This window comes from Petromyzon marinus, chromosome 34 (assembly GCF_048934315.1).
Source record: "Petromyzon marinus isolate PM22_M1 ecotype Great Lakes invasive population chromosome 34, UKy_Petmar_22M1.pri1.0, whole genome shotgun sequence".
Taxonomy (NCBI): Eukaryota; Metazoa; Chordata; class Hyperoartia; order Petromyzontiformes; family Petromyzontidae; genus Petromyzon; species Petromyzon marinus.
This window is the reverse complement of record NC_133700.1, coordinates 10,963,300-10,978,500: the sequence shown is the minus strand read 5'-3', so window position 1 is coordinate 10,978,500 and position 15,201 is coordinate 10,963,300. Positions and strand designations below refer to the sequence as shown.

Sequence of the window (15,201 nt, the reverse complement as noted above, 5' to 3'; positions counted from 1 at the left end):
CACAGCTATAACATCCGTGGTGAGTGACAGCTGAACCTATCCTGCCTCTCCACCCCCCCATTCACCAAACCACATTGACCATTGAATATGGTGGAGTATGGTCAGACAACCTGCATGACCGATGCAAGTATGGGGGACACCCTCACCCAACAGTAAACAGAAGTGTGTAGATAATGTACAGTTTGTTCTCCTATAACGCAGTAGTTGCATTCCCGAAGAACACTACGCTATGTGAAAGTCGTGTTATAATAAACAATGTACAATACAGCGTAAAGCACGGTCCGCGATAACGCGTGAGATGCGTACGCAGGCTGAACAAAGACTGAGGCGCGTGGGGAGCGTCTGGAAGTATCCAGCAGTATCCCACTGCTTTGTGTGATAACGCTACAACGGCTTGCTCTGACTCGCGCGACGTTGTTCCGTTCGCTCGATCGCGTTGTATCTAATTCGCGTCCGCGTTATACAAAATGTGTTCCCGATAATACGTTCATCGCGTTTCATCCAATTCGCGTTATGAAAACAACACGGGCCTTATAGGAGAACAGACTGCATATCTTTTATTTTCACTCTAGGTCACTTTACGCACAGTTCCGCAGGATGTGAAAGTGAGAAATTCCACGTCCGCATGCCGCGGTCACGGACGCGCAATGGTAACACAACGAGAGAGGCGAATCATTATTTCTCTCGGAATGAATTCGACAAAAGCTCTCCCCCACCGCGGTTGTCGCGACCGTAGAGCGACAGATGGCTTGCCCCGTCGCGGCGAGGCTTGTGCACTCCGGCATCAAGGCGATGTCTGTCGACGTGAAGGGAGACAACAGTTGGATCCAAAACGCTCAGCGCCTCTCAAAGACTCTCACCGCTAGAGCAGCAGCAGCAGCAGCTGTCAAACCGCGCCCCTTGTGTTCAAGTCGCCTGCCCTCACGCCCGCTCGCTTTGAATTTAACAAAGTACGGGCAGAGATCGCGCGCAAAAGGTGTTGTGACTCGGCGCTTCATTTCTCACTCGAGGTGTTTCGGAACGCTGCGAGGCTGTCTCGGAGTCGGGATTATCGGCGTAAGGCACTACCACTAGAAGCAAAATATTTATTTATACTGGAGGAATCTGATGAGTGATTAAGTTAGTTTTCACGGATCTCTAATAAAGTACAAGGCACGCCTATTCACGGTAATCCTATATTATTGCACCAAGTATTCCTATAATCAAACGGACAGGTTTAATAAACCCAAATGCATGGACTCACCATCGCTCTCAGTGTGATTTAGATGATGTGGATGCGACGTTCTGAAATAGTTCCCGGAACAGGGCTCTGGTTTGTTCCTGCTGAAGTTAAGCACCAGCTATATTTCAGAAGTCGTACATCCGGGCAAATATGTGTCTGGGGCAACAGCGTCGAATGACACATGGCTTATATTTTTTTAAAGAGTCAAAATACCGCTGAGGACATTCACATCTTAAATCTCCTGTCCTGTAGTCACCACGCATGGGTGGACAGCCCTCACCTTGTGTCCACACTGGCCACTGGAGGTTGTCATTTAACCAGTGGCTGCCTCCACGCAGCCGCGAGTGTGCCGCGTGGTGGCGTGCGTGCTCGCACGCCACCTCGCGCAACGAGCGCGGAATTGCCAAAGCTTCGCGGTGATTGCCCTCTTGGCTTCCGCGGACTGCTCACAACCATCGCACGAACGCTGGGGGGGGGGGGGGGCGAGGGCATCTTGAGCATCATCGTCAACAACACAGACCGGGGTGGTTGTAGTCACGCACGCACGCGTGTTCGGCCAGTGTGCTCACAGCCGTACAGCTGACACGTTGACTGTGAAAATTGAATGAAATATGTACTCGTGAAACGAGCACCTTGGGCAATCCACCACTGGATGAAGGCCTCCTCCGCACGCCGTGCCAGTCATGGGCGGTTGTGTGGCCGTACTTGCACCGCGCCGCCCAGCGCGATTTGGCGGAGAAGAGACTTGCACAGGCGCGGTTCAGATATCACACGCCACTGATGTTAGCCGTGGCAGGGGATCAACCCCATTGGTTTAGCGGTGCGCAAACGGCTGTGCCACCACTTGAACTCCCCCGGCTCCGAGAAAGAAACCCAACTTGAATTTGTAGCAATAGTTTGAAAGTTCAGCTCATTTGGGCTTTCATTATTAGCATGTTGAGAGAAAATGATTGAACCAAATGTGGTCATCTCTATCGGTCGTCTCGCCACTAAATGAATATCTGGCGAGGTGTTCGTATGTTGATCAGCCTTAGCCAACACCTGTTATCCAGTGCTTTGGAGGCAAGGATTGGTGGATCACAGAGATGTGTCAACACGTTAAACTAGGGTGGCCAGGAGATGACAGCATAGCAAGTGGGTTCACGTACCGTTGTAATCCTTCTTGTTTTCACAAGCTGGAAGATCGACAGTGTCCATTCTATAGATAAACGGGGCCCCATCAAAGGAACGTGGAATGTCCTAGCGTACCTTTAAAAGTGTGGAAATATGCAAGGAGAGGCTGAAACGTGACAAATACCGCACACAGAGAAACTTAAAGGGGAAGGAATGGATCAGAGAGCATACACGCGAGTTAGAGGCGTCATTGACTGAAGAAAAGAGGGCTCAGGCAGGGCACCCCGCGAGTGGGAATGATGGTCGGTGGTCGAACCTAACGATGGAGTCACAGCCAAGGGAGGGAACGCACCTGAAACGACGTCCACGGTGGAGATGGAGCAATGAGATCAGCTCATGTGCAGGCTCTAGGTCGATAGTCGCATCGCAGGACCGTGAAAGATAAGCGACGGCTTGTGGAGGCCTTAATTCAGCAGTGGATTGATCATGGCTGACGATGATCTTCCCTACAAACGCAAATGCTGTCGTGCGTGCGTGTGTGTACGCTAACAGCAGTTGCCCCAACAGCATTTGAAGGCTATACGGGGGAACTTTGTCTCTGTACGACAAGCCAGTTCAGTAGGAGGAGGGGGAGGGTCGCCCCGCGAAATCCTCGTCGAGGGCTCCGCTTGGTCTGGGCCGTGGCGGAAGGCAAGCGAGTGAAGAACGCCCCCGCGAGGTGGCAGTCACGGCACAGCCTCTCCCAAAGCCGTCAGTGTGCCAGAGGTCACACGTTAGTGAGCAGGATCAGGGCTAGCTTGCCACAACACCACTGCCACAAGCATTCAATGAGGCCAAACCGGTAGCGTTTATGTAACCCGCCCTGACCATGTAAATAAGTTGGTGCCGCTCAGGTATGGCTCCCGCAAGTGGAACAAGATATGTGTATATGTATTCTGTATGTGTGTGCTGTGGCTCACAGACCACAACATTCATTCAGATGCCATAGCGGGTGGCCAGAAATTCCGTTTGTCGGTGCCATTTGAGGTGGCGTAACTTTAGTGGTTCTGGTTTCCTTATGTGGCCAAAAACAGTGACTGATGTGGCCACCGGTTGAAGTGAGTGCTTGTTAAGCAATTCACTGGACATCTGTGAAACGAGCTTCATGGTCAATCGAATTTCTCCACGATAATGAAAGATTCTGAATCACTTGTATTCGCCGTATAAATTAAATTGGTACGAATGACGTTTTGCTATCTTAGGTCGTGCCAGTTCCTTCTGTGGCCCATGGACTATGTTGACGTGTGTGCATATTTGCATGTAGGGATAAAGAACATGTTAAATAATCAATGACTCGATTTTAAACTGGGTGGGCGTGGTGGGCAGCAGAGGGCCAGAGTAACAAAGTCCGTTGTTGTACAGTACTTGCATGCACCTCTTTCTATGCTCTCTATGCCTTCATCAACCCGCAGTGACCAGCGTGGTGAAGTATGGGCAGATAAACCTCACAACTTGTACGGCGCAGGGGGGCCCTCATCCAGCAGTGGAATAAAAAGCAACAGCTCTACGTGTGCGCTCGGGTGCCACTCGACATTCATTTGCAAAACGTAAGTTTCGGTTTTCCATGATCACACTCTGCTCTAACATTGTTACTTCTACTCTTTGGTTCTGTCGGTAAAGTCACGTAGATAGAAAAAGTCGCGAAAGAACCAAAGAGTATTAATTCCTGCGGTCACGAAAGCTTCAAATCAAGATTGTTACTTTCGGTGTGAAAGTCAACTCCTGCAAATGTAATGATCTAATCCAGTGTTCTTCATTACATGCCCCCTGGTGGCCTCTCGCGCGGCCCACGACAATAAATAAAGAGTGAATACACCCCCATCATCATCATCGTGCTGCTGTCAAACCCCCCAATGGTTTCAAATGTGTGTCTTATCGGCGAAAGTGGCCCCACTCTGAAAATCAGTGAAAAACACTGCCCTAATTGGTTAATATTTTCAGCTGTCTATGGATCCTCCTCCTCGTCTCTGTGTCTGTGCCTCTCTACCGTATTGACTGCGTTGCATTATTCCACTCCGCCGAGCAACCGGTAAATATTGAGGTATTGTCTTTAAACCCAATGCTCCGGTTTAACGGGCAATCGAATACAACCAGGCGACGTGACCTTGGAAATAACAAAACTTGAATTTTTTAGTGGCACCCTAGCTGCACGCCCTTCGGGGGCCATACGTTGTCTTTTGCAAACAAAGCCAGTTGATAATACAGCGCGGGAGCAGGTAAATATAAGGGTAAACACGGCACACGACTTGGTCTACGGACTTGGCAGGGTGGCACTTGAGAGGTGCCTGGTGTTTTGTTTATATGTCCAAAGGTTTACATTTTTAAATACCTGCGTACGTTATTTTTTTAAATATATGGCCACGACAGTATGTTCCGCTTCTGGTCATCTGCTAGGGTTTCGGAATGAATATCGTGACCCCGGGAGTCACGGTAATTCGGGTACCACTTGAGGCTGCACAGCCTTAGCGGTGCCAATTTCTTTACTTAGACAGTGTGAGCGAACCAACTAAGTAAAAACCTTTTAAAATGACGAGGTTTATCATCGTTACTTCCCCCCCCCACCCCTCCGAGCGATAGCCACGGGTGAAATGTCTCCGGTCCGGCGCAATGAAATGTCATAGAGAGAGGTGGCACAGGGCAAAAAAAAAACTTTAATTAAAGACTGGAGATGTGACTTAGAAGGTGGAGAAAGGGCAAGCACTTCGTGGGTAAAGATACCTCCGCATTAGCGCGGTTGGCTACGTACGGTGCGAAAGAAATTCAACATACATACAGTTCAAAGCTTACACGAGCCAGGTAGAATCCAGCCCTAGCAGTGGTGTACCAAAGGGATGTTTACTGATGTTTACCAGAGGTAATGCATTCAATGTTTTAGTATTAATGTAGGGTTGTATTTAAAAAGCTTGGAATATCTTGACAAACTCTCCTTGGGAAGTGTCTGCTGTAGATGCGCCTCTGAGCCCTACGTGAACCAACTAACCAATCATCCAAGAGTGCTATCCCTCCGTGGACCCTAAAATAACACTACAGCATAGTTTACAGCCCTTTGTCAAGCCTCTGTTGGATGAAAGCCTCCCCATAACATGTCAGTCATCATCGGGGTTGTTTGACGATACTGCATCGTGTGCGGGTTCGTGAAGAGCAGTCTCTAGGCCTGCTTCCTATATCACTTACCACAGATGGGAGCTGTGGCTGGAAATTGAATTCGGCTCACAGGTTTCAGAGCACAGTGCGCTAAACCACTGCACGACGACTCCATCTACTGTGCCACTGAACCTAACATGAACTTGACATTATGTTAATTAGCCAACCAGCCACTCGTACTAGCCTTCCCAAACACATTAACCAAATAACTAAAATATCTACCAGTACTAGCCTTACTTTTGACCCTAACCAGTGGCGTAGGATGGGGCCCTGGTGCATGAAATTGAAATGGGCCCCCCTTATCCAATTTCGCCCTCTCTCCGTAGGCCCGGTGTCTGTGCCCCGCCAAGCCATGGACTCTTGTGCAGTTGCACCGCCTGCACACTCGATGTCTTCATCACTAACCCATGCATCAGCAGTTTGTCTGTGTTCATTTTTTGTTCATCATTCAGTTTTGGGGTTCACTTCTCATTGGTGCCGACCATGGATCAGTGAGCATACGCAGGCTAAATAAGTAATTCTACTTTTAAAGGAATGTAGGTGGGGTTGCGCAACATCGTGGCTCGAAAGGATGATGGCCGATAATGTATGATGACAGAGTCCAGACCAGTGCTGTGCTCACTCCCACACCTCGGCTGGCTCACATCTTGCCCCACTCACACCTTGAGCTCACCTGCCCTCCCCCGGAGGCTCGTCACATCACGGCTGATCAGGCGGATTCCGTGGCCTCTCTCACTCTAGCCTGGCCTCCCTGGCGGACCGCGAGCCTCGCTTGGGGGATGCTCCAGCCCTGCTCTATTTCTGCTGGCTTAAGCCCCCCGAACTCCCGTGACCCCCTCACTGTCCCTATCACCACCGCCGGCACCACCACCACCGGCACCACCACCACGAGAACAGCAGCCTCCTTGACCCGTGGATAAGTGCAAGTGCATGCACCAGACACATGCCCTCTTGTCAATGCTGCGCGACGCAGTACAGGTCAATCGACACGCGAGGGGTGGTGGTGGGTGGCCTGCACCACGCCCGGCACACATAGCAGCGCACAGATACACAATGGTTCATGACCCTCAACACCACCAGTTATTGCTCGGGATATTACCGCAGTGTCAGCACACACGATCCACACGCCGCCGGCTCAATTAGATGTCCAGGCGCAGCAGCTACTTTCTGAAACAGTGGGGCAAGTGCCCCCAGGTCGGCGCGTGGCGGGGTTAAGTGTGGGTCTCTCTGGAGCTCCCTCGAGTGGAGGCCCTTCCGCAAGCAGCGGCGCTTGCAAGCAATTTCAGGGCTGCGCCTTTAACCTTTATCCAACATCGAGAGGTGCCGAGCAATATCTGACTACACTGTGACCCCAGACGTGCCGCAAGAACACGAATTGATGATCATATTTGGTAAGGTAGATTAATTTATAGGTGGTACCAGCCGTTATTACCTGGTGGTATCGGATCACGATGCATGGCTCTTGTACTCTATCATCAGGTCTTGCACGGTAAGATCTGGGTGGTGAAGTGAGTCTCCGGGCAACCAGGATACACCGTCGTCGTCGTCGTCGTCATCATCATAAGCCATGATCTATTCATTGCTGGATGAAGGCCCTGCCGTCACCACCTCTCACTGTCTCGCGAGGCATCAATCCCCCGAGCTGCTTCGAGTGCTCCATCTGCACAGTTTATGGAACCTCGCAGCACGTCCCCCCAACCACCTCTTTGCCTGCCATTCTGGCGTTAGTCTCGACCAAAGGTACATTCGAGATATCATATTTCCGGTTAAGAACATTGAGCGGGCTTCGAGCAGGACACTTCACCAAGAAGAGATACTAGCCTGTATCTCCACCTCATCAATTCCGATCATCAATTCACCCCCCCCTCCACCCACAACTCATTTTCATCTCCAACTTAGAACAACGTTGATCAACCCACCCCCAAACTACCCAAAAACAAATCGAAGGCACGGGCCTCCTCAAATCTTCTCGACCGTGACACGCATCGCGAAATCCACGGCCACTGTCGCCTGCCCGGGCCCTCTGGGCCATGAGCTCTGTCCGTTCGCCATTCCCCCCTCCCGACGTGGCAAGGAGGCGCTTGGAGCCGGCGTGGGGCACGGCGCAAAGTTTCCCCGTCGGGAGGCCCGCCACCGCAGCCGCGCGTATGCCGTGGTGGGGTGATGGGAGGGCGGCGGAGGAAGCCCACGCGCACCGAATTATGCGCCGTGAGCGTAAATGCATCGCGCTGCGACGAGGCGGCTACGGGACCGCGCGCATCTCCACGCGCAAAGCGAAAAAAAAAATGGGTTCTGGGCCCGCCGCCAGAATTTCACTTTGCATTTGTAGGGACATAGTTCATTGGTGGGCTCGGTCCGGGGAAGGGCTCTCTGCGCGGGGTGAGACAGACAGCCCAGCGCTAATTACGTCTGCAGCTGACGTGCGGAATTTCCAAATGCATCGGGGCTTTCATAAGTGATGCTCTAATGGTTCGTCGGATGTTTCTTTGGAGTGGGGGTGGATTTTTTTTGTTTTACTAGGCCCGAGGGTTACGCGGGATATGTACGCGCAAAGGAAATGTAGCAAATGTTTGCGTACAGTAAGCCCGAAAAATTGATTTGATCCGAGACAGAGAGAGAGAGAGAAAAAAAAACAACGAGCAAAGCGTTGCGGCGTGCGTGAGCGATGGGTTTCTCCGAAAACATTAGGCGGTGTCGTGTAAGGTAATGGGTTTGGTTCTCAATCAGAGGTGGCGTTCGTCTGCGTGATTTGCCTGCGAAAGAACACGGCGTTGTTCGCCGATATTGTACAGCCTGGCTTTAATTTGTTTTTATTTTTGAGGACCGCGTTTTCAGATGCACGTACGTGGACTCGCACTGCGTGTGCACTCCCATTTGACATTTTGTGACCGTGAGCGCGACGCATAAGAGATGTGCGTGACCTATAACTACCGCGCCTCTTCATTCCAGACAGAACACGTGCGTCTGGAGTGACTGTGCGACTGCAGGGTCCCACCAGAACCCTCCTTGCAATGAGACATTCAATCGGTTGTACATCTGGTTAAACGTAAGACACGTGACTGACTGATATATACACGTCCCCGATTGCCGCGCCTCCGATTAGCACGGTTGGCTACGTAAGGTGCGAAAGAAGTTCAACGCACATACAGTACACACACACTAAACGTAACAAATGTAAGCACTCTCTCTAAGTTGAAGAGGCAGAGAGAGAGATAACAAGATCGCGTGCACTTCATAAGCGAATGAAAATGTCATCTTGACATCTCAAAGCATGCGGAGATGGTTCTTTGTTTTAGTTTTTGCACCCTCATTAATTACGCTGCTAGATGAAGGCCCCGACATGCCATGTCAGCCACAGTGGTCGTTACACCATACTTCACCCATGCTGCTCAGTGTAGGCTGGCGAATGGGAGGGCCCAGGACAGGTTCAGATATCACTCGCCACCTACGTATGCTAGCCATGGGCTGGAATACAACCGAGGTTGCCGAGTTCATATGGCAGTGCGCGAACCGCTGAGTCGCCACATCACCCCTTGCCTATAACATAATCACAATTCGACGGAATGATTAACCGGCTGATTATTGAGCAACTATAATTATCGAGTGATAATATACTGGGCTGGATCGCTCCCGAGAAGGAATGATTGCCAGTTGCTTAAGAATCACTTCCAACATCATTAGACCTCCTTTACCAGTACCAAAATGTAATAATAGGGTTTTTCCCCTTTTTCTGGCAATAAAACTGAAACCTTTTTTTACGATTCATGTCTGCATTAACCACAATACCTGCAGTCAAAATGCAAACAAAAAACACACTATGATAATATATGCATTGTCCTTGAAACTGATTGGTCCACACCAAGGGACGGCTTTCTTTTGAGCCTCGACCCAATTGGTGCTCGACCAGATGACGCCAAAAGGCGTCTGGTCGAGCACCAAAAGGCGTCATCTGGTCGAGCACCAATTGGGTCGAGGCTCAAAAGAAAGCCCTCCCTTGGTGTGGACCAATCAGTTTCAAGGACAATGCATATATTATCATAGTATGTTTTTTGTTTTCATTTTGACTGCAGGTATTGTGGTTAATGCAGACATGAATCCTTGTAAAAAGGTTTCAGTTTTGTTGCCAGAAAAAAGGGGAAAAAACCTATTATTATAATCACTTTCAAGTGACGGCCAAATAAGGGAACTAGCCGAGAGAATGTTCACAGTGGAGATGGAGCGATGTAATCGGCTCGTGTGCATGTATGTATGTGTATGTATGTTGAACGATAATCTGAACCAGTCCTGGGCCTCCCCTAGGTCGACTCAGCCTCAACTGAGTACCTGGTGCGATGTGTAAACATCGCCACTAGGTGGACAAAGGCGGCCGGGCGTGGTGCTGGCCACCGGTCCCCTCGTGTGCCGTGCCGGCCTTCATAGGTGTTCACTCACGACACTTGCCCCAAAAGTCTGTTATGGCTATAAGGGGGATATTTGTCTTTTGTATGTTGAACTTTTGTCGCACCGTACGTAGCCAACCGTGCTAATCGGAGGTGCGGGAGGTGGGGGACAAGTAAAGGAAACGTAAAAAAAACAGTTTCTAAAGAGTAGCACCGTGGCGGATGGCGATCACTTGGGGGGGTGGAGGGGGTGTGAGGCTTCATCCGGCAGTGGAATGACAAAATTATAAAATACAAGCATGTCTGGAGGCCTTCATCCAGAAGTGGGTTAGCAAAAGTGGCTGGCTGTACGCGTAGAACGTTACTGTTGAACAGAGTTGTACTCGTGTGAGTTGCCGAACACAGCTAGGCACAAACGTGGCCACTCATCACGTCGTCGGAAGGGACTCATCCAGCAGTGGACTCACAGAAGCTGACACCGCATCGCAACGAATGTCACGTAGCGGCGTCACAGCGAGCCGGCCTTCTCAAAAGGTCGCCCGCTGCTCTGCGGGGAGAGGAATCTTCCTCGTTTATAGTCGTCACGCGGTTGTTCGTGAGGCTTACACTCCCCCCCCCCCCACCTCGGCTTGCCCCCCCCCCCAACCCCTTGCACCCCCCCCCTTCCTCACGCACAGCGCCGTGACAGCAGCTGACCGCGGTGCTCAGGGAAACGGTGAGGTCATGAAACGCTTCGGAGAGATGACACGTGTGACGGGCGTCACGGGACGATGGGCCCTCGCCTCATCAAACGGGCAGCGTCTCGCGCGCCGTTTAAAGGAGCCAGCCCCGTGTGTGTGTGTGTGTGTTGAAGTCAGAATCGGAGTCTTTATGTATACTGGAGGAATCCGATGAGCTTAAAATATCTTTTTTTCACATATTTCCAGTCCGGGCCTGGTCAGAAAATAACAACAACAAACAATACAACCCACGACGGGAGTGCAAAGTATAGGACAGCTAAGCAGATCGCTTAAAAAGCAAATAACTTAAAAACGTGTATTTTTATTTGACCAGGTAAAGCTCACTGAGATATTAGCTTTCATTTTCAGAAGCGACCTGGCTATCCCAAGTGATGAGCTCAACGAAGTGGCCTATCGTGTGCAAATGTATGGCAGCCAAATAATCAAAACCATCTAAACGCATCTTGATTCTAAATTACCTGAGGTGGGACGGGTGGGGGTGGGGTGAGGTGGAGATGACTTTCTCGCAAAAAAAAAAACGTTACTCATGGACGGGCGCAAAAGTTGGTCTTTCTTACCGGTCATAAGGGGCCGTCCATAAATGACGTCACACGATTTTGGACGATTTTTTACCCCCCCCCCCCTCTCGTCACACGGCGTCACAAAGAGTCAGACCTCCCCCCCCCCCTCAAATATGACGTCACAAAGCTCTGCCCCCCCCCCAAAACCATATTTCCATTTTGAAAATAAAACATGCTTCAAATCGCTTTAAACTATTGCCATTGTAGTGCGTATTTAATGTGGCGCAGCACTCTGATGTTGTAGTAGAAAACATTTATTAAAACGTTTATATTTATTTAAAGTTGCGCATTTATACGTGACGTCACATTTCTCAACCCCCCCCCCTCGTCACACATCGTCACAAATGTCTGACCCCCCCCCCCCACCCCCCATAGGTGCGTGACGTCATTTATGGACGGCCCCGAAATTATCGGACAGTTGTCACTTTGCCCGTTCTCGTCCGCCCGTTTGTGGTGTCAAACAAGTCAACGTTTATTATTGGGTTGTATTTATCTCTCTTTTTATTTTTTCTGCCTGCGCAAACGCATTCTTTGTGTTTTTTTTACCCCCCCCCCCCCCCCATACGTCTATGCTCCAAGTCTTCACCGTCCTATACTGACCCGGCGTGGTGAAGTATGGTCAAACAACCCCTGCGGGGCCGGGCAGGTGCTTGAGAGGCCTCTCTACGACCTGCAGTGGCTTCATGAAGGGCCGTGCACGATGCAACCACGAAACATTTTTTTTTATTTGAGCAGGCAAGGCCCACTGGAGCTATATAGCTCTTTTTTTAGAAGCGAACTGCCCACAAATGATTGCGTGATGTTGATTCTAAATGTGGAGAGGAAAACCGGAGGTCTCAGAGAGAAGTCCACGCGATCATGGGGAAAACATCCAAAACTCCAACACAGCAGGCGTCAGATTTGAAGCCACGACCTCCTGTACACGAGGCGAGGTAGTCAACCTCTCGCCACCGTGGCACCCACATCAACAACAACAACGACATCATTATCATCATCATCACGGCAAGGCACCGCGCCTCCGATGAGCACGGTCGGCTACGTACTGCGCGAAAGCAGTTCTAAATAATCTATGGGGTACATGCATCCTCACCGCCGTCAGGTTTTGTTGGAGGAAGTTTCGTTTGAGGAGCGGCTTGGACTGGGAAGACGCCGCGTGATCGAGGCCCGATGTCGGTGCCAGGGAAAGGACGACAACAACAACAACATTGGCAGCCATTAGTCATGCTCTGAATATGAAAAGAGCCATCTATGATATATGTTGTGTCTTTTACGGCACAGACAAACAATGACACTCGCGAGAAAGAGAATTTGAAATGGCAATTTTTAGGTCGATAAACCCCCATAACGGGATTGAAGGGAACCGATGATTTCCACGAACTTTGTTTAAGCAGCTACCTACAAAATACTCAACTCGTTCGTCAATAACACTGTGTTGCATTAACAGAATAAATATATAACTAGGTGACGTTTCGGGCAATGGCCCTTCTTCATAGCTCATGCATCTCTATAGCGCATACATCACATCAGCCGTTTTAATCATGTGCGTCCTATGAGAAGGGCCACTGGCCAAAAACGTCACCGATTATATACAGTCTATTATTTGAAGGTCACTGTGTTGTTTATAAATGTGTCGAGTTGCTTTGTTCATTGTGCTTGAGCAGCGTTGGCAACACCGCAGCATCACCACCACCATTACCACCACAAACCACCACCACCACCAACGAATCCTGTTTACTGACAAATGCTGCACACAAAGTGTGCTCGAAGGACTACCCGCCCATCGCCCTCTCCCTACCCCGCGCGATTCGATGAATTGTCGCGATGCAGGCTCGGAGATTTTGTTGAATAATCGATTAATATTGTTTTGTTTAATGTTGCACTCAATGTAGCCCGGCCAAAGGGGGTGATGGCGAAGCACATTACGTGCGACAGACACGAATTGAATAAAGAACGGTCGATTCTAATAGGCGCCATTCGTTGCGTGTAACCTCGTAGATGAACAAATCGACATTGATCAATGACGTGATGCACTCCTGCCACGTGCCGTTATTTGTGAGCCGTGATCTCTCCACTGCTGGATTGAAGGCCTTCTCGAGCTGTCACCACCTCGCAACACCACAGCCCATTGAGCTGCTGCACGTGAGCTGATGCTTGCACTTTGTGTTTTCACTGTCACATCGCCTTTGTCATTTTCGTGACCCGGGTCACTCTTGCAAATGAGACTCTATCCCCGGTCTCTCGAGTTTTCACCTGGATGCACGAAGATGAATTTAACACTCTACACTTGAATCGTTTCGTGACTATTTAATGTTATTTTTTTTTACGTTTTTCGATTTGTTAATCGGTTTTGTCCGATCTGAATTTCAATCACACGCAGTGCGTGATTTGTGTCTATTCGAGCATTGGAACCGATCTGCCTGCCCGGCACAAAAAAAATCCAATTATAAACCGAACCAATGATCAACTCTTAATTATCCTGTACAATATGTGTATTTAAGAGCTGCGTCTCACTGCAAGTTGCCTAAGTCACCACCAGAGCAGGTTTCGGGTTGCTGATGATTCGGTGTGAATGCCACAGGCTCCGAAAGCCAAACTAAAGCAATGTATCGAGAAAATGAAAGTGGGGAGACACTCCCCACGCAGCAGCACGCGGCCGCAGACTTTTATTTGTAAAAAAATAATAATGAAGGAATTCACGATATCTCTGCATCGTTTTGCTTCGTCTCCGTTTATTTTAAAGTCTCGTGGCCCGTATTTATCTGACCCAATATACGCAAGTACGCAACGTCAATTAGTTGCATTTGTCATGTGTCATGAAGAGCCGTAAATCACGTGGCATTTAAATAAAGATTACAGATTGCACTATTATTGTAAAATGCCATCTCATCCAATGATGCTATTTCTCTGCATTACCGCATGGGTCAGAGAACAAGCGTTTTAGCAAAGCAAGCAAGCCAAACAGAGATAGGGGTATATCAATGATCAGTTCAATTTCACATCCGAGTAAACATTACAAGAGGATTTACGTAAAAAAAGTTAATAAGATCTCTCTCTCTCTCTCCCTTCTACCTTGTCTGTATTTTAATGTTGTAACCCCACTACGTTTCCATATTTTTCTCAGCTCAGTCTAACACGTCGACTGTCGCTATTAATATTATCCTGGTTATAATCACCCAGCGAAACGTCACAGTACTCAAATTGTAAATGTTGTGGGTTTACTCTCCAACATACCGGTGTGCTGAAGTAGTAACTAATTGCCACGTTTTGTTTACGTGACAAACCTTACTAATTGGCAGTGTCGGGTGGTGATGGGTTAACGACACATTTATACTTACGTGGTCAACTCCCCCCCCCAAAGCTTTATTTCTCTCACCTCGCTCCTCGCTACATCTCTATGTCGTGACTGTATCGCTTCTGTCATCTCACGAATGTGTCACCAATTGAAAGAGGAGCTCCCTCCCCCATCCCAATAACAATGTCTTCTTAAAGCCCCAATGGGCCAGCACCATCACTGAGATATACTCTGGGATCGGGCGGTGTGGCGGGGTTGATGGTGGGGGGGGGTCAAGCGACACAGACATTCGGGCCATGAAGTCATCCTCTGAGTGCGTCTGTGCATCTCCTGAAGGGGTCCCGTGACAAGATGACTCACACCCCCCCCGCCCGCCCGCTGCCACCGCCTCCCCCTGCGGGCTTTCAATTTCAATTTGAAAAAAAAAACTCGCACGAATCCTCCCTGGATCCTCGGAGAGCCCCGGCGCACCGCGCAACGTCCACGTGTCGCCGAGTTGAGGCCCCCACGCCGCCGCTGTTGCTGCTCCCTCGCCTGCTCGTGCACGTGGCGGCTTCTCTGCGCGAATGGCGTTAGCGCGGGAGAGCTACGGAGCAGCAATTGGTAGAGGCGCGGCCCTGCAATAGCTACCTCGCGCCACGGCTGGTAGAAGGGAATGCCGCTCTCGTCCTTCCACGCTGACCAGACGCCTTGGAAGAGGTGTGAGACATCC

General features: G+C 49.9%; 1 long non-coding RNA gene across 1 annotated transcript; it reads left to right on the top strand.

Moving 5' to 3' along the window:
• Positions 1–3,776: 3,776 nt before the first annotated feature.
• LOC142929781 (uncharacterized) lies at positions 3,777–13,906 on the top strand. The gene is made up of 2 exons (XR_012945940.1): positions 3,777–3,921; positions 11,777–13,906. It is a non-coding gene; the product is annotated as an uncharacterized LOC142929781 (long non-coding RNA).
• Positions 13,907–15,201: the final 1,295 nt, after the last annotated feature.